This window comes from Plecotus auritus (genome assembly GCF_963455305.1).
Source record: "Plecotus auritus genome assembly, chromosome: X".
Taxonomy (NCBI): Eukaryota; Metazoa; Chordata; class Mammalia; order Chiroptera; family Vespertilionidae; genus Plecotus; species Plecotus auritus.
In genome coordinates, this window is record NC_137784.1 from 126,673,360 (window position 1) to 126,700,678 (window position 27,319).

Here is a 27,319-nt window from a genome sequence, read left to right on the forward strand (position 1 = left end):
CCTGGGTTGGGAAATTGGGAAATTATCAAATGCCTCCCCTGTCAAAAAAGAAAAATATTCTGTTCTTAGTTGATTGGTCAGTTTTCTAGGCTTTTCAAGACAAAATCATTTGTATATTTCCTTTCCTTTAATATAAGTAATTTCATCAGCTACTTATATGAAAAGTAATAGGCCAATCCCCCCTATAGACATTGCTGATTAATTTATTCTGGAGGCCATCTCACATGCTTGACTGTGTAGGGTGTCTCACCTCTCTAAAATGACATTAAATAAAAAAAGCAAAGCAAGGTTTATATTGCTTTTCAAACCTGATGTTAGAATAGATCCACATTGTATTCTATTCTTATGGAATTTGCTGCAACTTTTTAAGGATTCTACAGTGTACCCACTACATCTTGGAAATTAAACTTAGTAGAAGAAAAAGTTGCTTTTGTTGCTTTCAAGATCACATCAAGTTGGAAAAGCAGAGGTAATTTAAACATGGAAAATATCTTTTACTTCTAAGTAGAACAAATCTACTGACACATCCATTTAACTCAATATATGATTCCACTTGTTCCCCACTCTGCTGAGCAGAGGAAAGGCTGCAAGCTGTCTTTATAGATTCTATTGCTTCAGAAGCCACTTCCTGGCCTGTGCTTTCATCTGAAATCTCAGTATGACATCTCAGCCCTGAAGGCAGTTATTTCTGTTGGTCTCTGGTCAAGAGATAGGCAATATTGTGTCTCTGAAGCCTCATTCTGTGGATAGGATAGCCATCCTGCCTTCCACCCCACCCCAAACTGCTCCCCACCCAGCAACCATAAAAGAAGAATAACACTCTGGAGTGTAGACTGAATTATTTTTTTTCTAAGGCTGAAAATCCATACTAGTTATTGCCAGCTAACAAGCATCTTGCAGATTTCTTTGTATTTTCTCATGAATAATCAAAGATACATTGTCAGCTGTTACTCAACTTAAAGGGCCTATGGCATTCCTCTGGGTAAAAACTGCAAGGCCTTTATCAATACAATGGCAAGCAAACCTTAAGGCTTTGCAATTTAACTGCCTTGTGACCACAAGCAAGTAATTTCAGCTCTCTGAGCCACAGTGTCTTCATTGGTAAATTAGGGAAATGGCACTTCCTTCATTTCCATTTGTGTTGACCCCCATTTGCCCCAGTGCAAGTCCTGTGGTTTGGTGGTGAGTCAGTTTCCCATCCTGACTTACTGCAGTGTCCAGATAATGGGAAGGGAGGAAATGGCAGGCAAGAACAAAAAGCTGATTGGCCATATTCTTACCAACTCCACAGGAATCCTGAGTAACACAACAAGTCCTTTGGCTAGAACACAGGCCTTCTTCTATAACCTTGCAAAAACAACATGAGACTAGCCTTTAGGGGAGAGTGTGATCTCTCTAGAGGCCTGAGAGCAGTGCCCAAGAGGCAAAGGAGGGAGCTTGCCATATTGCCTGGCCACCATAGGTAAGGATATTCTGTACTTCTGGGCAGTGCTTTTCAATTTATAAAACATTTTACCATCCACTGTGTGAGGTAGGCAGGTGCTACTATGCCCTTTTTTACAGCTAAAGAAACAGACTCAGAGAGGTGAGGGAACTTGCTTTTGGATACAAAGTCAAGTCCCTGACAGCAGGTTTCATCATAAATTCAGTGATTTTTCATCAAACCCCTACATTATTGCTAGGTATGTCCATAGATTTGAAATAGGAATGCAGTGACTTTCCTGTGTAGGATAAATAATTGGAGCTGAAAGTCTGTCCTGTCTACACTGTCTTTGATGATCTCATGGCTTTAAATATTATCTATGTTCTGATTGCTCTTGTATGTGGGTTATTCTAGAGCGCCAAAGTCATCTATCTAACTGACTACTTGACATCTTCACAGGGATTGCTAGGAGTATTTCAAACTTAACAGCACCCAAACTGAAATCCTGATCTTCCCCTGCTCTCAATGGTCCATTTTTCCAGTCTCTCAGGCCAAAATCTCTGGCATCACCTTTTACATCTCAACTATTACATCCCACATCCAGGCCATCATCAAGTCATATTTGCACCGTTAAAACATAATTCCCACCCTAGCCAGTTTGGCTCAGTTGATAGAGCATCAGCCTGCAGACTGAAGAGTCCTGGGTTCAATTCCAGTCAAAGACATATGCCCAGGTTATGGGCATGATCCCCAGTAGGGGGCATGCGGGAGCCAGTCAATCAATGATTCTCTCTCATCATTGATGTTTCTATCTCTCTCTCTCCCTCTCCCTTTCTCTCTGAAATCAATAAAGATATACTTAAAAGAAACATATTCCCCAATCTAACCATTTTACCACCTTCCACTTCTACCAGCCTGGTGTGAGCCACCATAATCTCAGCTATATTGCAGTAGTAACCTCCTATCTAGTCCTACTCCTTCTGTCCTCTTCCCTTCTACATGTTATTCCTCCCACAGCAGCCACAGGTATCCTAATAAAATGTAAATTACCATCCTCTGCTCAAAATCATCTTGTGGTCTACCCTCCAACTCAGATTAAGTTACCACAGTGGCTGTTGAGGCCTAAAATGATCCAGCCACTCTATTACCTGTCAGACCTACTCTCCTATTATTCTCCCTTGAGAGTATTGGCTGCTCTTGTCACTCAAATAACATTGTTCATCTAGCTGTTTCTGGGATGCTCCAGGCATACTCCAGGCATGCTCCTTTTGCCTTAGTTGGTCCCTCTGCCTGTATCACTCAAGTATCATCAGAACTACCTCCTGCAGCTACTTCAACTCTTTGTTTACATCTCACCATCTCAGTGAGGTTCAACCTAGTAACCCTATATATAATGTAATCCACATACAATCTGGCCTTTTACTGTGCTCTATTTTCCTAAGTACTTATAACCTTCTAACATTTAGAATTCACTTGTTTACTTATTGTCTGTCTTCTATGTCTTATTAATATATAAGATCCAAGAATAGGGATTATTTTTTGGTCTGTTTTTTTTCACTGGTTTATATCCCAAATGCTTAAAGCAGTATATGCCAAAATGTAGGGGCTTGTGACATTATTTTTATTGTTTAAAGTATTACATGTAGTAGTACATATATCTCCTTTTTTCCCCATTGACCTTCCCCCAGCCTCCCCTACCCCATGTTGCATGCCCTCATCCCACCCCCCGCCCAGTGTATTGTGTCCATTGGTGTGCTTATATGGATGCATAAAAGTCCTTTGGTTGAACTATTTCCCCCCATCCCCAACACTCCCCAGTCTTCCCGCTGTAATTTGACAGTCTGTTCAGTGCTTTACTGCCTCTGTATCTATCTTTTTATTCATCAGGTTATAATGTTCTTTATTTTCCATAAATGAGTGAGATCATGTGGTATTTTTCTTTCATTGCCTGGCTTATTTCACTTAACATAATGCTCTCCAGGTCCATCCATGCTGCTGCAAATGGTAAGAATTCTTTCTTTTTCATAGCAGCATAGTATTCCATTGTGTAGATGTACCATGGTTTTCTAATCCACTCATCTGCTGATGGGCATTTAAGGCTGTTTCCAAATTTTAGCTATGGCGAATTGTGTTGCTATGAACATAGGAGTGCATATATACTTTCTGATTAGTGTTTCTAGTTTCTTGGAATATATTCCTAGAAATGAGATTACTGGGTCAAATGAGAGCTCCATTTTTAGTGTTTTGAGGAAACTCCATACTGTTTTCCACAGTGGCTGCACCAGTCTGCATTCCCACCAGCAGTGCACGAGGGTTCCCTTTTCTCCACATCCATGCCAGCACTAGCCCTTTATTGATTTGTTGATGATAGCCATTCTGACAGGTGTGAGATGGTAACGCATTGTTGTTTTGATTTGCATCTCTCAGATAATTAGTGACTTTGAGCATGTTTTCATATGTCTCTTGGCCTTCCTTCTGTCTTCTTTTGAAAAGTATCTATTTAGGTCTGTTGCCCATATTTTATTGGATTGCTTATCTTCCTTTTATTAAGTTGTATAAGTTGCTTGTAGATGTTGGAGATTAAACCTTTATCAGTGATAACATTTGCAAATATGTTCTCCCATACAGTGGGCTTTCTTGTTGTTTTGTTGATGTTTTTTTTTTTTTTTTTCTGTGAAAAAGCTTTTTATTTTGATGTAGTCCCATTTGTTTATATTCTCTTTAATTTCCATTGCCCTAGGAGCAGTATCAGTGAAGAAATTGCTTTGGCATATGTCTGAGATTTTTCTGACTGTGGATTCCTCTAGTATTTTTATGGTTTCCCCTCTTATGTTTAAGTCCTGTATCCATTTTGAGTTTATTTTTGTGTATGGTGTAAGTTGGTGGTCTAGTTTCATTTTTTTCCATGTATCTGTCCAATTTTCCCAAAACCATTTATTGAAGAGACTGTCTTGACTCCATTGTATGTTCATCCCTCCTTTGTCAAATATTAATTGAGCATAGTGGTTTGGTTCAATATCTGGATTCTCTATTCTATTCCATGGATCTATATGTCTGTTCTTGTGCCAATACCAGGTTGTTTTGAAAACAGTGGCTTTGTAATACAGCTTGAAATCTGGTATTGAGATCCCACCTACTTTGTTCTTCTCTCTCAGGATTGCTGTGGCTATTCGGGGTCTTTTTTTATTCCAGATGAATTTTTGGAGAGTTCTTTCTAGATCTGTGAAATATGCCATGGTATTTTAATGGGGAGTGCATTGAATCTATAGATTGCTTTGGGTAGCATGGACATTTTGATGATGTTGATTCTACCAATCCATGAACATGTATGTTCTTCCATCTGTTTACATCTTCCTCTATCTCTTTTTTCAGTGTCCTGTAGTTTTCCACGTATAGGTCTTTTACCTCCTTGGTTAGGTTTATTCCTAAGGATCTTAATTTTTTTGGTGCGATGGAAAATGGGATTGCTTTTTTAGTCTCTCTTTCTGTAAGTTCACTGTTGGTGTATAGAAATGCCATAGATTTCTTGGCGTTAATTTTGTGTCCTGCTACATTGTCGAATTCATTTATTAAGTCTGTTAGTTTTTTGATGGAGTCTTTCGGGTTTTTTATGTACAATATCATGTCATCTGCAAATAAGGACAGCTTTACTTCTTCTTTTCCAATTTGGATGCCTTTTATTTCTTCTTATTGTCTAATTGCAATGGCTAATACTTCCAGTACTATGTCAAACAGGAGTGGTGAGAGTGGGCATCCCTGTCTTGTTCCTGTTCTTAGGGGGAATGGTTTTAGTTTTTGCCCATTGAGTATGATGTTAGCTGTGGGTTTATCATATGTAGCTTTTATTATGTTGAGGTATGATCCTTCTATTCCCACCTTGTTGAGAGTTTTTATCAAGAAAGGGTGTTGGATTTTGTCAAATGCTTTTTCTGCATCAATTGATATGACTATGTGATTTTTATCTCGAAATTTGTTTATGTGATGTATCACATTTATTGATTTGCAGATATTGTACCATCCTTGCATTCCTGGGATAAACCCTACTTGGTCATGGTGTATGATCTTTCTGATGTACTGCTGGATCCGATTTGCTAGAATTTTGTTGAGGATTTTGGCATCTACATTCATGAGGGATATTGGCCTGTAATTCTCCTTCATCGTGTTGTCTTTATCTGGTTTTCTTATTAGGGTGATTCTGGATTCATAGAAGGAGCTTGGAAGTGTTCCTTCCTCTTGAATTTTTTGGAATAGTCTGAGGAGGATAGGTTTTAGTTATTTCTTGAATGTTTGGTAAAACTCTCCTGTGAAGCCGTCTGGCCCCGGGCTTTTGTTTGCCTGAAGCTCTTTGATGACTGCTTCAATTTCTTCCATAGTTACTGGCATGTTGAGCTGTTTAGATTCTTCCTGATTGAGTTTTGGAAGGTTATATTTTTCTAGGAATATGTCCATTTCCCCAGGTTGTCCAGTTTGTTGGAATAGAGTTGTTCATAGTATTTTTTAACAATCCTTTGTATTTCGGTGGGGTCTGTTGTTATTTCACCTCTTTCATTTCTGATTTTGTTTATTTGGGTCCTCTCTCTGCTTCTTGGTGAGCCTGGCTAGAGGTTCATCAATCTCATTTATCCTTTCAAAGAACCAGCTCTTGGTTTTGTTGATCTTTTGTATGTTTTTTTTTTTTTGTTTGTTTGTTTGTTTTTGTCTCAATGTCGTTTATCTCCGTTCTGATCTTTATTATTTCCTTCCTTCTGCTTACACTGGGCTTTTCTTGTTGCTCTCTTTCTAACTCTTTGAGTTGTAAGGTTAGGTAATTTATTACCATTGATTCTTGTTTTTTGCAGTAGGCTTGTAGAGCTATGGACTTCCCTCTCAAGACTGCTTTGGCCGAGTCCCATAGATTTTGGATTGTTGTGTTTTAATGGTCATTTGTTGCCATAATGTTTTTTATTTCTTCCTCGATCTCTCTGGTAACCCAGTCATTATTTAACAGCATGCTGTTTAGTCTCCATGTGTTTGATTTCTTTGGGTTGTTTTTATTGTAGTTGATTTCCAGTTTTATGCCACTGTGGTCTGAGAAGATGCTTGATATGATTTCTATCTTCTTGAATTTGAAGAGACTTTGCCTATGACCCAACATATGGTCTATATTTGAAAATGACCCATGTGCACTTGAGAAGAATGTATATTCTGTGGCTTTGGGGTGAAATGTTCTGAAGATGTCAATTAATTCCATCTAGTTTAGTGAGTCATTTAGGATTGAAGGTTCTTTGCTGATTTTTTGTTTAGAGGATTTGTCCAGTGGTGATAGTGGGATATTAAAGTCTCCTACTATGATTGTATTGATGTCAATCTCTCCTTTGATATCTTCCAGGAGTTTTTTTAACGTATTTGGGTGATCCTGGATTGTGTGCGTATATGTTTACCAGAGTTATTTCTTCTTGTTGGATTGCTCCCTTTAGTATTATGAAGTGGCCTTCCTTATCTCTTGTTATGTCCTTCAGTTTGAGATCTAATTTGTCAGATATAAGTATTGCTACCCCAGTTTATTTTCATTTCCATTCCCGTGGAAAACCTTTTTCCATCCCTTCACCCTCAGTTTGTGTGTGTCTTTTTTTCTGTGGTGGGTTTCTTGTAGACAGCAGATATATGGGTCCTGTTTTCTTATCTAGTTACCCTATATCTTTTGATTGGGGAATTTAATCCATTTAGATTTAAAGTTTTTGATAGGTACTTTTTTGTCTCCATTTTTATTCTTTACCCCTTTGTTCCTTCTTCGCTTCCTATTTCTTTTTTTTTTTCTTTTTTTTCTTTCTTTTTTTTTTTACAGCAGACCCTTTAGCATTTCTTGCATTGCTGGTTTGATGGTAATAAATTCCCTTAGTCCTTTTATGTCTATGAAGCTCCTGATTTCACCTTCAATTTTGATTGATAGCCTTGCTGGGTATAGTATTCTTGGGTTCAGACCCTTCCTTTGCATGACTTTGTATATTTCAGTCCATTCCCTTCTGGCCTGATGAGTTTCTGTTGAGAAATCAGTCGCTAGTCTGATGTGGGTTCCTTTGTAGGTAACTTTCTGTCTCTCTTTGGCCGCTTTTAAGATTCTTACTTTGTTGTTGGTATTTGCCAATTTAATTATAATGTGCCTTGGTGTCAGTCTTTTGGGTTCATTTTGCTTGGGACTCTGTGAGCTTCTTGGATTTGTGTGGGTTTTTTCTTCCCTATATCAGGGAAGTTTTGTGTCATTATTTCTTCAAACAGGTTTTCTACTCCTTGCTCAGTTTCCTCTCCTTCCGGGACCCCTATTATGCAGATGTTATTTCATTCCTTGTTGTCCCAAAATTCCCTTAGGCTCTCCTCCTGTTTTTTAATTTTTTTTTTTCTAGAAGTTGCTCTACTTGGGTATTTTTTTCCATCTTGTCTTCTACCTCACTGATGCGGTCCTCTGCTTCTTCTAGTCTACTCTTGTTGCTTCCTATTGAGTTCTTTACAGCAGCGATGTCATTTTTCATTTCTTCTTGGTTCTTCTTCATTTCCTCTTGGTTCTTACTCATATTGTCGAATTTGTATTCTATTCTTTTCAGCCACCTTATGACCATTTCTCTGAATTTTTTCTATGGCAGGTATCTTGCCTCCATTTCATTTACTTCCTTTTCTGGTGATGCCTGCTTTGCTTTCATATGCAGCCTGTTTCTTTGTCTCCCCATGGTCTCTCTTCTCCAGGTGTCTGGTTAAGTAGTGATCTCTCTCCTGCGTTGATTTAAAGGCACAAAAATACAACACAACCAGGTAATACGCAGGAGACACTGAACAGAAATATATTCACCATATTAATAACCCCTAATAAAAGTGACCACCAGAGAAAGGAAAATTAGAGGATAGGAGAAAAAGAAGAAGACAAAAAAAATGGAAAGGAGTTGAAAAATGAAATTTGGAAAAGGAAAAACAAAGTAAGAGAGGAAAGAAAGAGAATAAGAAAGAAAAGAGGGACAAACTATATATATGGGGAGAAAACTCCAATAGAACAGCCACTAATCCCAATAAATGCCAGCAACAAGTACCTGGAGATAAATACAAACTACAAACATCAACTAATATCAAGCTAGGTGAGGGAAAACAGAAGCAAAAAACAAACAAAGACAAAAAAAAACACACAAAAAAAACAAAACAAAAAGAAGAATAAGCAAAACAATCTCACAAACAAGCATAAAAAATCAATATAATCAACATTAAAGCAAACAACAACAAAAGGACAGAGAGAAAAACAATTTTTTGGATAGTGAAGACAGAGAAGAGAGAGGTGTGTATGGACTTGGAGCAGGGGATTGGAAATTAGATATATATGTTGGGTGAAATTTTAACAGGCGGTAAAAATAAAGAATAGGGAAAATCTAAAGCAGGAAAAGGGTAAGAGAAACAGGACAGCAAAAGGGTAAAATTTAGGAAGAGACTGATGGCATAAAGGTAAAGTTGAGATAGAGTAAAATGATGCTAAATGAAAGATGAAAATAGAATGTAGAACACTACTCCCAAAGTAAAATAAAGAGAAAATAAAATGACACTTTTTTAAAAAAAGAAAAAGGTAAAATAGTAGTAGTAGTAATACTGATTGAAAATAAAAATGTAATAATTAAAAAGGTAAAATCAAGTGAGGAAAAAAAGAAAAAAAATTAGTTTCTTAAGTAAAAGATAAAAAAATACAAAAAATAAAAAATAAAAAAATAAAAATTAAAAAAAGTGCAGTAGTGAAGGTCATTCACTTCCTCTATTGTTCTGTTTGGCACGCCTGTTTCTCAGTCAGGACAATATTGCAGTTCCCTGCATTCCACTACTCCTCAGTGTTGTAAGCCAGTCCTGATTTTTAAGCAGGCTGTGTATCTTACTTTCTTGTATTCCTTTATTTGTGATTACACAAGAGTCAATTTGTGATTCAACCCCTGGGTGACAGTGTTTCTGGATTGACCTCCAGGTCTATAGTTCCTCTCTATCCTGTGCTTAGATCAGGGGTGGGCAAACTTTTTGACTCGAGGGCCACAATGGGTTCTTAAACTGGACTGGAGGGCTGGAACAAAAGCATGGATGGAGTGTTTGTGTGAACTAATATAAATTCAAAGTAAAGGAGTGGAGGGGAGAGCAAGAGAACTGGATAGAACAGCCGGATCCAGCCTGCGGGCCGTAGTTTGCCCACGGCTGGCTTAGATCCTGTTTTCCCTGTGGCACTCAATACTGGTTTGTTGGAGTTGGCTGCCCCAGAGCTGGTTCTCCGACAGTCACTCCCCACTCTGATCCCCAGGTTCCAGGCAAACAACTTTCTCCTGCAGTCTCCTAGGGTGTCCCCAACTGGATGATCCTATGTATTGGGATTAGCAATCAGAAGCAAGGATTTAAAGGGGAAATCTCAAGTGTGCAAACTCCGGGGCTGCACACAAGTCTGCACAGTCCTTTTTTTCCCCCTTGTGAACAAGCATCCAGCACACTTTTAAAATTTCTAGGCTGTCCTGTGCCAGATCAAAATGGGTTGCCTTTTAGAGCTCCCCGCTGTCAGCAGCTCTGAGAACCCCTTTACACATTCATGGATCATGCCATCCCCAACAGCCATGGATTCTTCTAGGTGCAGACTTCCCCCGGTCCTCCAGCTCCCACCGTGTGCGCGTTTCTCTGTCCTGCCGGGACCAGAGACCTCACCTTATCCCAGGCAAAATCTGACCCCTCCGTGGTGGAGTGTAGAGCTCCTCTGAATCCATGTGTTTGCACCAATTAGGGACCGGTGTTCTGGGGTTCATCGCTGTTTGGTGGGTGCCATATTTGCACATTTTCAGGCTTCTGATAACATCCATTTTCCCCTTCAAGATGGCGTGGTCTCCGCATCTGAGCTGGTCGCTCCGAGAGGGGACCTAGCAGCAGTGGGGGCAGCCCGGTCAGGAGAGCCCCATCCAGCAGTCCCCCACCTTCTCCTGGAGTATAGCTGTCCCTTAACTCACCAACAAACACTCCCCATGTGACCCTCAGCTACTCTTTCTATCTGCTCTGGGACAAGGCTTGGGACACATCCGTCTATTCTGCCGCCATTTTTTTGGGGGGGGGGGCTTCTGTCATTTATAAAAATGTTTTTATTGATTTTAGAGAAAGGAAGGGAGAGGAAGAGAGAGACAGAAACATCAATGATGAGAAAGAATCAATGATCAGCTTCCTCCTGCATGACCCCTACTGGGGATCAAGCCTGCAACTTGGGTGTGTGCCCTGACCGGGAATTGAACTGTGACCTCCTGGTTCATGTGTCAACACTCAATCACTGAGCCACACCTGTGGGATAGCTTGTGACATTTTTGTTAAATGAATATTTGTTGGATGTAGAAGGTTGGAGACAGAGAGAAAGTCAATGAATGTCAGAGATGAAGAATTAAGGGGACTAAGTCATGCTATTCATGGTGACATCTTAGCACTTGCCCCAAAACATTGTAATTTATGGGTTTGCATCTGAATGAGTCAAGGTTAGGGTAATGATTACACTACAGTCTAGTATAGTTATTAGGGTATGCTAAGTGCTAAATAAAATATTTATAGAGTGCATGAAGGAATGTGGATGATCCCATGAACAGTAGGGGGAATTATTAACTAAAGATCAAAATAGTGATGAAAGAAGTAGTAAATATTCTTAAAGGTGATAATAGCAAACTATATGCAGCATTTACTCTATGCCTGGCACTTTTCTAGATGCTCTAGACTTGTTAACACGTTTAATTCTCACATAATCCTCTGAGTTATATATGCATCATTATCCTCATTTGTTAAATGAGAAAATGAAAGTATTGGCAAGATAAATAACTTGACCATGTACACACAGCTACTTAGGTTTACAGGTTGGATTTAAACCCTGGCAGTCTGATCAAGAATCCATGTTCTTCAACTCACAGTATATCAAATCTAAAATTTAACATTTTATTATTAAAATATCCTATCTAATAAAAGAGTACTATGCAAATTAACCATCACTCCGCTACACCCACCAGCCACGCCCACCTACCAATCAGGAGCGAATATGCAAATAAACCCAACCAAGATGGCTACGGCCACAGAGAGCAGGAGGGAGGCTTGGGTTTCCCTGGCAATGGAGGAAGCCAAGCTTTCCGCCGGCCCTTGCTGGCCTAGGCCTCCACTCAACGCTACAGTTTCAATGATAGAAGTTACATAAACCCAAACAGAAATGGCGGCAGCCACGGAGCTGGAAAGAGCAGGAGGCTAGGATTGCCCCGGGCGATGGAGGAAGCCAAGCTTTCTGCACACCCTGGCTGGCCCAGGCCTCGCTTAGGGCTACAAAGTTTCAATTATAGAAGATACATAAATCCATGTAGAAATGGCTGCCACCATGGAGCAAGCAAAAGGCTTGGCTCTGCTCCAGGCTACAAAGTTTCAATTGTAGAAGATAAATAAACCCCAGATACCAGGGCCTCTACTTGGGTCACCAGGGGGGGTGGCTGGCCTGCAAACCACCACAGGCCCCTCCCCCAGGCCGCCCCACGCCCCAAGGGAACCCCCACCCTGATCCGGGACACCCTTCAGGGCAAACCAGCTGGCCCCCACCCATGCACCAGGCCTCTATCCTATCTAATAAAAGAGTAATATGCAGATTGACCATCACTCCAACACACAAGATGGCTGCCCCCATGTGGTCAAAGATCCTGCCCCCATGTGGACACAAGATGGCCAGCAGGGGAGGGCAGTTGGGAGGGACCAGGCCTCCAAGGGATGTCAGTTGGGGGTGACCAGGCCTGCAGGGAAAGGCAGTTGGGAGGGACCCAGGCCTGCAGGGGAGAGCAGTTTGGGGGGACCAGGCCTGCAGGGGAGGGCAGTTAGGGGTGACCAGGCCTGCAGGGGAGGGCAGTTAAGGGTGACCAGGCCTGCAGGGGAGGGCAGTTAAGGGAAAACAGGCTAGAAGGGGAGTAGTTAGGCATCAATCAGGCTGGCAGGGGAGTCATTAGGGGATGATCAGGCTGGCAGGCAGAAGCAGTTAGGGGCAATCAGGAAGGCAGGCAGGCAAGCAGCTGGGAACCAGCAGTTCTGGATTGTGATAAGGATGTCTGACTGCCCGTTTAAGCCCAATCCCACTGGGATTGGGCTTAAACGGGCAGTCAGACATCCCTCGAGGGTTCCAAGATTGGAGAGGGTGCAGGCTGGGCTGAGGGATACACACCCCTGTGCATGAATTTTGTGCACCGGGCCTCTAGTTATAAAATAATTAAGATTATTATTTAAAATATTATTATAAGATTATTATTAAAAAGTATTAACACTGCCCTAACCAGTTTGGCACAGTGGATAGAGCGTCGGCCTGCGGACTGAAGGGTCCCAGGTTCGATTCCGGTCAAGGGCATGTACCTGGGTTTCAGGCACATCCCCAGTAGGGGGCGTGCAGGAGGCAGCTGATAGATGTCTCTCTCATCGATGTTTCTAACTCTCTATCCCTCTCTCTTCCTCTCTGTAAAAAAATCAATAAAATATATTAAAAAAAAAAAAAGTATTAACACTGCCGAAACCGGTTTTTTCAGTGGATAGAGTGTCGGCCTGCGGACTCAAGGGTCCCGGTTTCGATTCTGGTCAAGGGCATGTACCTTGGTTGTGGGCACATCCCCAGTGGGAGGTGTGCAGGAGGCAGCTGATTGATGTTTCTCTCTCATTGATGTTTCTAGCTCTCTATCCCTCTCCCTTCCTCTCTGTAAAAAATCAATAAAATATATTTTAAAAAAAAGTATTAACACTATTTTCACATGTAAATTCTTAGAGAAAACATTGAGTATCCCTATTAGAATTCAGTATTTTTCACTGTTTTTGATAACATTATTAGACCAAACTTTTTAATCACCTTCTTGACTAATGCTTGAGAAACTATAGTATAACTAGTAGCCCTGCTCATGAATCTATGCACCAGTAGCTCTCTGTGGGGCCTGGCCACTCCGTGCCCACTGCTTAGAGGCCCATCCGTGGCTGGGCTCAGAAAGCTTGCCTCATCGCAGGGGTGACGATGCAAGCGTTCCACGCCCTGGCCTGGCCAGAGGTCCATCTGTGGCTGGGAGAGTTATGCTTGCCTTGTCACCATGGCAACGAAGCAAGCATTCCACCACGCCGCTCATGCTGCCTGCTCTCAGTGGCCACCCCCCTGGAACTGGGGGACTCTGGCAGGGCTGAGAGGATTGGGTGCCACCACCTTGTGGCTGTGGGTGCCGCCATCTTTGTGATGGAGTGACGGTTAATTTTCATATTACCCTTTTATTAGAAAGGATGTTCTGTGCTACTTGCTTTTTAAAAATCTCATTGTAACTTAAGGGTTTGCATACCTAAGTGAGTCAAGGTTAAGGTAATTATTAGAAATAAGTTTAGGGATTGCTCCTTAAGATCAGGAACCTGATATGTTTCATCTTTGTAATGCTAGCTTTTAGCACAGAGGAGATATTGTTCAAAGAAGGTTATAAAAATAAAATATTTTACTCATATGCTCTCCTGAAACTATTATAGTTGGGAAATGGAATGGGATGACTTTGACCTGGGCTAGTACATCAAGTATCAAAGGACAAGGACAAGAACAGAGTGTGTAACCTTGGAAATTGTTTGCAGACCCAAAGACTGAAATACTATGGAATTGCCCTACAGAAACACACACACACACACATACACACACACACAGCACATATCACCAAGATAAATATGTACTTATGCCAAAAGAATGGAAATTAATGTTGCTTTCATTTTTTGTGCTTGTTCTAGGAACATCTTAGGGAGATAGCCTGACAAAATTTATATGCATCTTTTCAAGGCCTTTTAAAAATATGTCATTATTATTGGAATGATAAAGATACTCAAAAATATTCAATGTTGTTATCTTCAGGTTGTGTGGTTTACTGTATGGAATTTTAAAGCTATATTCTTATTATAATATTCTCTTCAGCTAGTAAAAGCATTAAGAGTACAGTGAAAATTGAATTAATGAGATCATATTATATATACTCAGCTGTTCATCTCTATTGACAAAAGTACAATGAGGAGGGCTATGTTGAAGTTTTATGTGAATCTGCCTCATTGGCTCTCTAAGTATATTCTTAGGAAAGTTAATACTTTCTGTCAAATATATAAAGTCAACAATGAAATGTAAGTCTAATAGATTACAACCTAAATTTTGTGATACAGTCTCTGTCTTTGTAGCCATCTATGTTTCAATATAATTTAATAGTTAAGCAGGTAATTTTTACATTTGGGCTATTCTGTGCATCAAGTTGCAAGACAAAAAGAACAATAGAGTTAAACAATCTCCTTGGGTAGTAGTTTCCATAATTTGTTATGGTTTTGCATTCCAAGGTACTAGACCTATGACAATATTTTGCTAACTTGGCAGAATGTACTTCTGTTACGTGTAGTCATAGGGATGTTGGTGAGAGAGAGTGACTTCATTTAGCATCATTCAACAGTCAATTACATAGTGCTTGCTCTATGCCAGTCCCTGTGCTGGTACCTGAAGACACAGAGATGAAGACTTTGTCCTGAACCAACTTGCAGCTTTCTTTTGGCTTTGAAATATTGCATAATAGCTTTAGTATCCAATGGAAAGCTGATTTGTGGCTGGAAGGTAAAGGTTTTGTTTGCTTTGAAGAGGAAGACATCATCAGGGCATTCTGATTCGACTGCTTGACATTTTCTCTTTCACATTTTCACCAGTGAACAATGGCTTTCCATGCAGAAATCAGACAGGTTGGAAATTTGTAATGTGAGTTATTAAGGATTTTCCTAAGAATGTGGAGCTGACAGCAGCTATAAATAATGGTTTAACTATTCATAATTAATTTAGTCATATGTTATATATTACTACAAATGTTAGTAATGTCACTTCTAAGTATATCATTGACTTGGAAATGACTTATTGAATTTTCTAGTCCATTCTGTATCAATGTAAAATTTTTCCCTCCTATATTTTCTTAATTGTTTAAACCAATCAGTCATGTTTTAATTACTTTATATATTAATAAATTAAGGTTTGGGGCCCACAGAGAGGAAATGTATTCACATATTAAAGTAGATTATATTCTTTAGCTCATATTTCTGCCAATATAGGAAACAAAAATAGACCCAGAGACATAGAAATATCAAACAGACTGTCAAACCTCAGAGGGAAGGCAGAAGAGGGTGGGGGTGGTGTGTGGAGAGATCAACCAATGAACTCATATGTGTACATGCATAACCCATAGACACAGACAATAGGGTGATAAACACCTGATGGGGAGAGGAAGGGGTAAGGGCAATGGGGTAAAGGGGGCATATGTAATGCTTTCAACAATAAAGATCAAACAAATAAATAAAGGAGACTTAAAATTTTAGGAGGGGACATTGACCTTAATATGAAGGCTAGTAAGCAAATTATAGTTATTAATAGGCCTTCTATTTAAGTAAAGTGAATACAGTTTAAAATTTAGCTTCACTTTCTCACAATATCTTTGTTCTTTTTAGCACTATGGTTACATTTTGGATAATATGTTCCTTGGAATTTTTCCAAAACATCTTTGAAAGAACAATTGATTCTTTTAAGGAGAGCTGATGATTCTTTATCTCTAGTATCCCCGCCTCTATTCAAGACACAGTAAAGTTCCAGCTTTTTCATGATTCTTCTACCATGAAATTCAATACTCCAATTATTACTCAATGATACAGTCTTTTGTATTCTCTGGTTAATCTCTCTACCCCATGAAGTATGGTTCCCTTCTTTCAGTACATCTTTCCTCTTCCCAAGCTGTTGCCTAAGGCAGTGGTCGGCAAACTCTTAGTCAACAGAGCGGCAAACCGCAGCTCGCTAGCTGCATGTGGCTTGTGAGCCGCAGTTTGCCGACCATTGGCCTAAGGTATAACAATGACCTGTGAACTAAGCCAATTAAGCAACTGTTAATATTAATCTCAAAAAAGAGGCCAAGAATAAATGAATAGAAGATAAAAAAATTGGACTTGAGTACAATTGAAAATAGAAAATATGAACAAATTGTGGCACATGTGGACTTTAAGACATGGGATGTTGCCCAGTACCCCAAATCATTTGACATTTATATGAAACTTTGTTTTCTTGAACTCTTTTGAGTATAAAGAGCTTTCTTAATTTTTGAGAATAGAAAATTGTATCCTTATATTCAGATTCAGGACTACAACAGCTTTACTTAACTCCATGAATGTTACTTCTGTATCTCGTTTTTCTTGTGCTGAAAATTCCAGTGATATGAAAGGGGCATGTGGGGTCCTGGAAGAATTTATTAAAGTGGGAATGCTGGGGTCCATTTAAATGAAAGAGCCAGTATACCAGAAAAAGTTGAAAATTAAAGAAAGGTGGGGGTGATTCTGATAAAGTGGGAATACCTCATCCATAGTATCACTAGGGAACAAGTAGGATTCTAGGACACTGGTGCAGGAATTATGCAAAGTTTTGTCACTTGGGTGGCCCTTTACCCTGGATTCTGTGGAATTAAGATTTTTCTTTATATTGGTCTTGTCATGACCATTAGGTTTAAGAGGGACTTCTTATATTGGTTCTTTACTTCTCATGGCAGTGGCACGCTTAAGAACAGAACTGGTTTGATTTCCAGGCCAATGTTCTTTCCCCACATTGTTCTGTTGTTGAACACAGTATTATTATTATTATTATTATTATTATTATTTTATTGATTGATTGATTTTAGAGAGAGAGAGAGAGGAAGAGAGAAAAAAACATCAATTTATTGGTCCAACTATGTATTCATTGGTTAATTCTTACATATGCTACCAGAGGCCTGGTGCATGAAATTTGTGCACGGGGGTCTGTGTCCCTCAGCCCAGCCTGCACCCTCTCCAATCTGGGACCCCTCGAAGGATGTCCGACTGCCTGTTTAGGCCCGATCCCACCAGGATTGGGCCTAAACGGGCAGTCGGACATCCCTCTCACAATCCAGGACTGCTGGCTCCCAAACGTTTGCCTGCCTGCCTGCCTGATTGCCCCTAATCGCTTTTGCCTGCCAGCCTGATCACCCCATAACCACTCCCCTGCCAGCCTGATGGATGCCTAACTGCTCCCCTGCCAGTGCAATTGCCCCTAACGACCCTCCCCTGCTGACCTGGTCACCCCCAACTGCCCTCCCCTGCAGGCTTCATCCCCCCCAACTGTCCTCCCCTGCAGGCCTGATTGCCCCCAACTGCCCTCCCTTGCAGGACTGGTTCCTCCCATCTGCCCTCCCCTGCTGGCCTGATTGCCCACAACTGCCCTCCCCTGCTGGCCATCTTGTGGCGGCCATCTTGTGTCCACATGGGGGCGGTCATCTTTGACCACAAAGGGGTGGCCATTTTGTGTGTTGGAATGATGGTCAATTTGCATATTACTCTTTTATTAGATAGGATAACCTAGTTATATCTGGACGATGCTCTAACTAACTGAGCTATCTGGCCAGGGCTCACAGTGTTTTGTTTTTTTTTTTTTTAATTATCTTCATTATTTTTAAACTGTTGGTTAACATTTTTTTTCTTTGCACTGTGTATATTCCATTTAACAGTTTGATTTGGAGCTGATTTCTGCATATTAAATCAATATGAGGTCCTGGGTCTTCCCTGCCTATATGTCTAAAGCAACCCTCCTCTCTTACTCTCCAGCCAATGTCCCTACCATTACTCAGTTCTACTTAAGTCTTTTAACACTTGTTAGCATTTGAATGTATCTTAAGATTTTCACTTTTTTATTGGACTTCTCAACCAATCTGAGCCCATGAAAATATTATATTTCTCTGTTCCATTCATGCAATCATATCCAAAGTTCCTAGAACAGCACTAGTCATATAGATGGCCTTGGATAAGGCTATACCATGAGTCCTTAAGAATTTAAAACTTGTCTTTTCCCAGAGGATAAAATTTGAAATTAATTAATTAATTAATTAATGGATGAATGAATAAATTACTAACCCTTAAATGGAGTCTTTGTAATAAGGTTATGTGTATTTATTCATTCTTTTTAAAAATTAACTATCAAATTAATACTCTGAGCCATATATTGGGCTAGGTGTTTAGAGTACAACCGAAATATGACATGGTCTCTGCCTTCAAGGAGCTCATGACTAGTAAGAAAAGAGACATGTTAACAAAATAGAAATATGAAGTAAAGTTCCTACATATCATCCCTGACTTCTCATCCCTGACTTCATTAGAATCATCCAGGGAGATTTAAAAAATGCTGATGCCTTAAAGAAGCCAGACACAAAGGCCATATACAGGGTGGGGCAAAAGTGGGTTTACAATTGTGAGTATGTGAAATACAGAGTATATTTTTGTATTATTATTAATTATTGTAGTATTTTATATGAACAACTGTAAATCTAGTTTTGGCACACCCTCTATTATAAAATGACATTTGTATGAAGTAACCAGAATAGGGAAATTCATAGATACAGTAAGTAAATGAGTGGTTGCCAGAAGTTGGGGGGTAGGACTGGGGAATGAGGTGGAATATGGAGTGACACTTTTTTTTTATTTTAACAGTTTAGGAGCTTTATTTAATGCCAGTTTTATTTTTTAAATTTTTTTTAAATTAAGGTATTATATGTGTACATATCTTACCATTGCCCCCCCACTCCCATACATGCCCTCACCACCCAATGTTTTGCATCCGTCAGTTACTGTTATATGCATGCATACAAGTCCTTCAGTTGATCTCTTATATCCCCCACATCTCCCTAAACTTCCCGCTGTAATTAGACAGTCTGTTTGATGCTTTACTGCCTTTGTTTGTTTTTTTTTTGTTTTTTTTTTATTATTTTTTTAAATAAATCTTTATTCAGATTATTACAATTATTTCTCCTTTTTCCCCCCATAGCTCCCCTCCACCCCTTTCCCACCCCACCTTCTGCCCTTACCTCCCCCCCACTGTCCTCATCCAAAGGTGTATGATTTTTGTCCATTCTCTTCATGAACCCCCCATACCCCTTTCCCCCTGAGAATTATCAGTCCACTCCCTTTCTATGCCCCTGATTCTATTATATTCACCAGATTATTCTGCTCCTCAGGTTTTTAATTCACTTGATTTTTAGGTTCGCTTGTTGATAGATATGTATTTGTTGTTCATAATTTTTCTCTTTACTTTTTTCTTCTTCCTCTTCTTTAAGAATACCTTTCAGCATTTCATATAATACTGGTTTGGTGGTGATGAACTCCTTCAGCTTTTTCTTATCTGTGAAGCTCTTTATCTGCCCTTCAATTCTGAATGATAGCTTTGCTGGGTAGAGTAATCTTGGTTGTAGGTTCTTGCTTTTCATCACATTGAAAATTTCTTGCCACTCCCGTCTGGCCTGCATAGTTTCTGTTGAGAAGTCAGCTGACAGTCGTATGGGTGCTCCCTTGTAGGTAATTAACTGTTTTTCTCTTGCTGCTTTTAATATTCTCTCTTTGTCTTTTGCTCTTGGCATTTTAATTATGATGTGTCTTGGTGTGGTCCTCTTTGGGTTCCTTTTGTTTGGGGTTCTGTGTGCTTCCTGGACTTGTAAGTCTATTTCTTTCACCAGGTGGGGGAAGTTTTCGGTCATTATTTCTTCAAATAGGTTTTCAGTATCTTGCTCTCTCTCTTCTTCTGGCACCCCCATAATTCTGATGTTGGTACGCTTGAAGTTGTCCCAGAGTCTTCTTACATTATCTTCAACTTTTTGGATTTTTTTTTTTGCTTTTTGCTTTTTCGGTTGAGTGTTTTTTGCTTCTTTGTATTTCACTTCTTTGACTTGGTTCTTGTGTTCCTCTATTCTTTTTCTGGGTCTCTGTATAATATTTTTTATTTCAGTCAGTGTATGTTTAATTTCTAGTTGGTCCTTTTTCATCTCTTCAAGGGTCTCGTTATATTTATCGGCCTTTTCTAGGATATTCTTAAAAAGCCTTATAACCGTGGTTTTGAATTCTATATCCAGTCGTTTGTTTTCCTCCATTTCTTTCGTTTGTGATCTGATTCTTTGACGCCGCATTTTCACTGCTTCCCTGAGTTGGTAAGGTAGATATTTGTGCTAGGTTTCCAATATGGCCCAGTGGGTCTGCTTCCCCAGTTAACCTGAGGTGGACACTCTTGGTGCACCCCTTTGTGGACTGTGTGTACAGCCTTGTTGTAATTAAGTCTTTATTGTTGTTGGTATCACTGGGAAGAATTGACCTCCGGGTCAGTTGGCTGTAAGGATCAGCTGTGTCTATGCTGGGAGAAGCCCGGTGCTGGAGACAGCCCTATAGGATTAGACTTGCCAAACTGCAATAGCCTCTGTGCTCAGCTTGGATGGGGTGGAGCCTCAGTCTTGGCTTCCTGTCAGCCCCGCCCCTGCGCGCATGTGCGCTTTCAGTCCTCCGCCTTCCCCAGCTCGAGTCTCCGCCTGAGAGTCCAGACTCCCCCCACAAGAGCGTGGGTCCCCAGGGGCTCGCCTGGAACCGGGGTTCACTGCAATCAGAACTGGGGCACAGTGCCGTCAGGAGCCTCTGACTCCCCTCCACCAGGGAAAGCCCGCGGCAACCTCCGCAGCCCTTGTGCGCACCGGCGCAGGCACGCTTCCAGTCCTCCGCCTTCCCCGGCTCACGAGTCTCCGCCCGAGAGTCCAGACTCCCCCCACAAGAGCGTGGGTCCCCAGGGGCTCGCCTGGAACTGGGGTTCACTGCAGTCAGAACTGGGGCTCAGTGCAGTCAGAATCCTCTGACTCCCCTCCACTAGGGAAAGCCTGTGGCAACTCCCGCAGCCTTTGTGCGCACCAGCGCGTGCGCGCGTGCGCACTTTCAGTCCTCCGCCTTCCCCGGCTCCCGAGTCTCCGCCCGAGAGTCCAGACTCCCCCCACAAGAGCGTGGGTCCCCAGGGGCTCGCCTGGAACTGGGGTTCAGTGCAGTCAGAACTGGGGTTCCGTGTGGTCGGAGGCTTCCTTCCCCCTTCCGCCAGAGAAAGTCAGCCAGGCTCTCAGCCGCCCTTCCTCTCTGCGCGCACAAAGCCCCTTTGCCGTACCTCCAATTCTCTGTGAGCTTTTCTCCTTCCTTCTAGTTGTAGAATTTTCACTCAGCCTGCTTTCCTGTGGTTCTGGATGGTGTCCGTTCTGTCTTTTAGTTGTAGTTTTGAAATTGTTGTGCTAGGCAGCAGTTTAGGTGTTTACCTATGCCGCCATCTTGGTTTCTCGCTTTACTGCCTTTGTATCTATCTTTTTGTTCATCAGTTTACACTGTTTTTCATTATCCCCAAATGAGTGAGATCATGTGGTATTTTTCTTTCATTGACTGGCTTATTTCACTTAGAAGTATGTTCTCTAATTCCATCCAGGTGCCTACAAATGGTAATAATTCCTTCTTTTTTATGGCAGCATAGTATTCCATTGTGTAGATGTACCATAGTTTTCTGATCCAGTCATCTGCTGACGGGCACCTAGGCTGTGTCCAAATCTTCGCTATTGCAAATTGTGCTGCTATGAACATAGGGGTGCATATATCCTTTCTGATGGGTGTTTCTAGTTTCTTAGGATATATTCCTAGGATGGGGATTACTGGGTAAAATGGGAGTTCCATTTTCAGTTTTTTGAGGAAACTCCATACTGTTCTCTACAGTGGCTGCACCAGTCTGCATTCCCACCAGCAGTGCACAAGGGTTCCTTTTTCTCTGCATCCTTGCCAACACTTGTCGTTTGTTGATTTGTTGACGATAGCCATTCTGACAGGTGTGAGATGGAATCGCATTGTCGTTTTGATTTGCATCTCTCAGATAATTAGTGACTTTGAGCATGTTTTCATGTGTCTCATGGCCTTCCTTCTGTCTTCTTTCAAAAAGATTCTATTTAGGTCCGTTGCCCATTTTTTATTGGATCATTTATCTTCATTTTATTAAGTTGTATAAGCTGCCTGTAGATGTTGGAGATTAAACCTTTATCAGTGATAACATTTGCAAATACGTTCTCCCATACAGTGGGGTTTCTTGTTATTTTGTTGATGGTTTCTTTTGCTGTGCAAAAGCTTTTTATTTTGATGTAGTCCCATTTGTTTATTTTCTCTTTGGCTTCTGTTGCCCTGGGGGCAGTATCAGTGAAGAAGTTCTTTGGGCATATGTCTGAGATTTTGCTGCCTGTGGATTCCTCTAGTATTTTTATGGTTTCCCGTCTTATGGTTAAGTCCTTTATCCATTTTGAGTTTATTTTTGTGTATGGTGTAAGTTGGTGATCTAGTTTCATTTTTTTGCATGTATCTGTCCAATTTTCCCAACACCATTTATTGAAGAGACTGTCTTGACTGCATTATATGTTTATGCCTCCTTTGTCAAATATTACTTGAGCATAGTGGCTTGGGTCAATATCTGGGTTCTCTATTCTATTCCATTGATCTATATGCCTGTTCTTGTGCCAGTACCAGGCTGTTTTGAGGACAGTGGCTTTGTAATACAGCTTGAAATCTGGTATTGAGATCCCACCTACTTTGTTCTTCTCTCTCAGTATTGCTGTGCCTATTCAGAGTCTATTTTATTCCAGATGAATTTTTGGAGAGTTCTTTCTAGGTCTGTGAAATGTGCCATTGGCATTTTAATGGGAAGAGCATTGAATCTATAGATTGCTTTGGGTAGTATGGACATTTTAATGATGTTGATTCTACCAATCCATGAACATGTATGTTCTTCCATCTGTTTACATCTTCCTCTATCTCTTTTTTCAGTGTCCTGTAGTTTTCCGCGTATAGGTCTTTTACCTCCTTGGTTAGGTTTATTCCTAAGTATCTTAATTTTTTTGGTGCGATGGTAAATGGGATTGTTTTTTTAGTCTCTATTTCTGTAAGTTCATTATTGGTGTATAGAAATGCCATAGATTTCTTGGCATTAATATTGTATCCTGCTACATTGCCGAATTCATTTATTAAGTCTGTTAGTTTATTGATGGAGTCTTTCAGATTTTTTATGTACAATATCATGTCATCTGCAAATAAGGACAGCTTTACTTCTTCTTTTCCAATTTGGATGCCTTTTATTTCTTCTTCTTGTCTAATTGCAATGGCTAATACTTCCAGTACTATGTCGAACGGGAGTAGTGAGAGTAGGCATCCCTGTCTTGTTCCTCTTCTTAGGGGGAAATGGTTTTAGTTTTTGCCCATTGAGTATGATGTTAGCTGTGGATTTATCATATATGGCTTTTATTATGTTGAGGTATGATCCTTCTTTTTTTTAAATATATTTTATTGATATTTTACAGAGAGGAAGGGAGAGGGATAGAAAGCTAGAAACATCGATGAGAGAGAAACAACGATCAGCTGCCTCCTGCACACGTCCCACTGGGGATGTGCCTGCAACCAAGGTACATGCCCTTGACCGGAATCAAACCCGGTACCCTTCAGTCCACAGGCCGACGCTCTATCCACTGAGCCAAACCGGTTTTGGCGAGGTATGATCCTTCTATTCCCACCTTGTTGAGAGTTTTTATCAAGAAAGGGTGTTGGATTTTGTCAAATTTTTTTTTGCATCAATTGATATAACTATGTGATCTTTATCTCTCAATTTGTTTATGTGATGTATCACATTTATTGATTTGCGGATATTGTACCATCCTTGCATTCCTGGGAAAAACCCTACTTGGTCATGGTGTATGATCTTTCTGACATAGTGCTGGATCAGATTTGCTAGAATTTTGTTGAGGATTTTGGCATCTACGTTCATGAGGGATATTGGTCTGTAATTCTCCTTCATTGTGTTGTCTTTATCTGGTTTTGGCATTAGGGTGATGCTGGCTTCATAGAAGGAGCTTGGAAGTGTTCCTTCCTCTTGAATTTTTTGGAATAGTCTGAGGAGGATAGGTTTTAGTTCTTCCTTGAATGTTTGGTAAAACTCTCCTGTGAAGCTGTCTGGCCCCGGGCTTTTGTTTGCCGGAAATTTTTTTATGACTGCTTCAATTTCTTCCATAGTTACTGGCATATTGTGCTGTTTAGATTCTTCCTGATTGAGTTTTGGAAGATTATATTTTTCTAGGAATATGTCCATTTCCTCCAGGTTGTCCAGTTTGTTGGAATAGAGTTGTTCGTAGTATTTTTTAACAATCCTTTGTATTTCGGTGGAATCTGTTGTTATTTCACCTCTTTCATTTCTGATTTTGTTTATTTGGGTCCTCTCTCTTTGCTTCTTGGTGAGCCTGGCTAGAGGTTCATCAATCTTGTTTATCTTTTTAAAGAACCAGCTCTTGGTTTTGTTGATCTTTTGTATTGTTTCTTTGGTCTCTATGTTGTTTATCTTCACTCTGATCTTTATTATTTCCTTCTTTCTGCTTACACTGGGCTTTTCTTGTTGCTCTTTTTCTAACTCTTTGAGTTGTAGGGTTAGGTAATTTATTACCATTGTTTCTTGTTTTTTGCAGTAGGGTTATAGAGCTATGAACTTCCCTCTCAAGACTGCTTTCGCTGTGTCCAATAGATTTTGGATTGTAGTGTTTTCATTTTCATTTATTGCCATGATGTTTTTTATTTCTTCCTTAATCTCTCTGGTAACCCAATCATTGTTTAATAGCATGCTGTTTAGTCTCCATGTGTTTGATTTCTTTGGGTTGTTTTTATTGTAGTTTATTTCCATTTTTATGCCACTGTGGTCTGAGAAGATGCTTGGTATGATTTCTATCTTCTTGAATTTGAAGAGACTTTGCCTATTTCCCAATATATGGTCTATCTTTGAAAATGACCCATGTGCACTTGAGAAGAATGTATATTCTGTGGCTTTGGGGTGAAATGTTCTGAAGATGTCAATTAATTCCATTTGGTCTAGTGAGTCATTTAGGATTGATGTTTCTTTGCTGATTTTTGTTTAGAGGATTTGTCCAATGGTGATAGTGGGGTATTAAAGTCTCCGACTATGATTGTATTGCTGTCAATGTCTCCCTTGATATCCTCCAGGAGTTTTTTTTATGTATTTGTGTGCTCCTGTATTGGGTGCATATATGTTCTTCTTGTTGGATTGCTCCCTTTAGTATTATGAAGTGGCCTTCCTTATCTCTTGTTATGTCCTTCAGTTTGAGATCTAATTTGTCAGATATAAGTATTGCTACCCCAGCTTTTTTTTCAGTTCCATTTGCCTGGAAAACCTTTTTCCATCCCTTCACCCTCAGTCTGTGTGTGTCTTTTTTTTTTGAGGTTGGTTTCTTGTAGACAGCAGATATATGGGTCTTGTTTTCTTATCCAATCCATTACCCTATGTCATTTGATTGGGGCATTTAATCCATTTACATTTAAAGTTATTATTGATAGGTACCTATTTGTCGCCATTTTTATTCTTTACCCCTGTGTTCCTTCTTCGCTTCCTATTTCTTTTTTTTTTCAGCAGACCCTTTAGCATTTCTTGCACTGCTGGTTTGGTGGTAATAAATTCCCTTAGTCCTTTTTTGTCTGTGAAGCTCCTGATTTCACCTTCAATTTTGATTGATAGCCTTGCTGGGTACAGTATTCTTGGATTCATACCCTTCCTTTGCATGACTTTGTATATCTCATTTCATTCCCTTCTGGCTTGATGAGTTTCTGTTGAGAAATCAGTTGCTAGTCTGATGGGGGTTCCTTTGTATGTAACTTTCTGTATCTCTCTTGCCGCTTTTAAGATTCTTACTTTGTCGTTGGTGTTTGCCAATTTAATTATAATGTGCCTTGGCGTCGGTCTTTTGGGGTTCATTTTGCTTGGGACTCTGTGAGCTTCTTGGATTTGTGTAGGTTTTTTCTTCCCTATATCAGGGAAATTTTCTGTCATTATTGCTTCAAACAGGTTTTCTATTTCTTGCTTCTCTTCCTTTCCTTCTGGAACCCCTATTATGTGGATGTTGTTTTGTTTCGTGTTGTCCCAAAGTTCCCTTAGGCTCTCCTCCTGCCTTTTAACTTTCTTTTCTAAAAGTTGCTCTACTTGGGTATTTTTTCCCATCTTGTCTTCTAGCTCACTGATGCGGTCCTCTGCTTCTTCTATTCTACTCTTGTTGCTTTCTATTGAGTTCTTTACAGCAGCGATGTCATTTTTCATTTCTTCTTGGTTCTTGCTCATATTGTTGAATTTGTCTTCCATTCTTTTCAGCCACCTTATGACCATTTCTCTGAATTCTTTCTCTGGAAGGTTGCTTGCCTCCATTTCGCTTGCTTCCTTTCATGGTGATGCCTGCTTTTCTTTCATATGTGGGTTGATTCTTTGTCTCCCCATGGTCTCTCTTCTCCGGATGTCTGGTTATGTAGTTCTCTCTCTCCTGCGTTGATTTAAAGGCACAAAATACAGCACTACCAGGTACAACACACAAGGCACTGAACAGAAATGTATTCACAATATTAATAACCTCCAATAAAGGTGACCACCAGAGAAAGGCAAATTAGGGGATAGGAGAGAAAGAAGAAGAGGAAAAAGAAAGAAAGGAAAAAAAAAGTGTGTCAAAATGAAATTGGGATAAGGAAAAAAAAAGTAAGAGAGGCAAGAAAGAGACTAAGAGAGAAAGGGGAACAAACTATATATATGGGCATAAAACTCCAATAGAACAATCACTAATCCCAGCAAATGCCAGCAACAGGTACCTGGGGTTTAATACAAACTACAACACCAACTAATATTGAGTGAGGCAAGGGAAAACAGAAGCACAAAACAAACAAAAACATAAACAAACAAAAGAAGAATAAGCAAAACAATCTCACAAAAAAGCATAAAAATTCGATATAATCAACATTCAAGCAAACAACAACAAAAGGACAGAGAGAAAAACAATTTTTTGGATAGTTAAGACAGTGAAAAGAGAGGTGTGTATGGACTTGGAGCAGGGGATTGGAGATTCGATATGTAAGTAGGGTGAAATTTTAACAGGGGTTAAACAGAAAGAATAGGGAAAATTTAAAGCAGGAAAGGGGTAAGATAAACAGGACACCGAAAAGGGGAAGGTTAGGAAGAGTGTGATG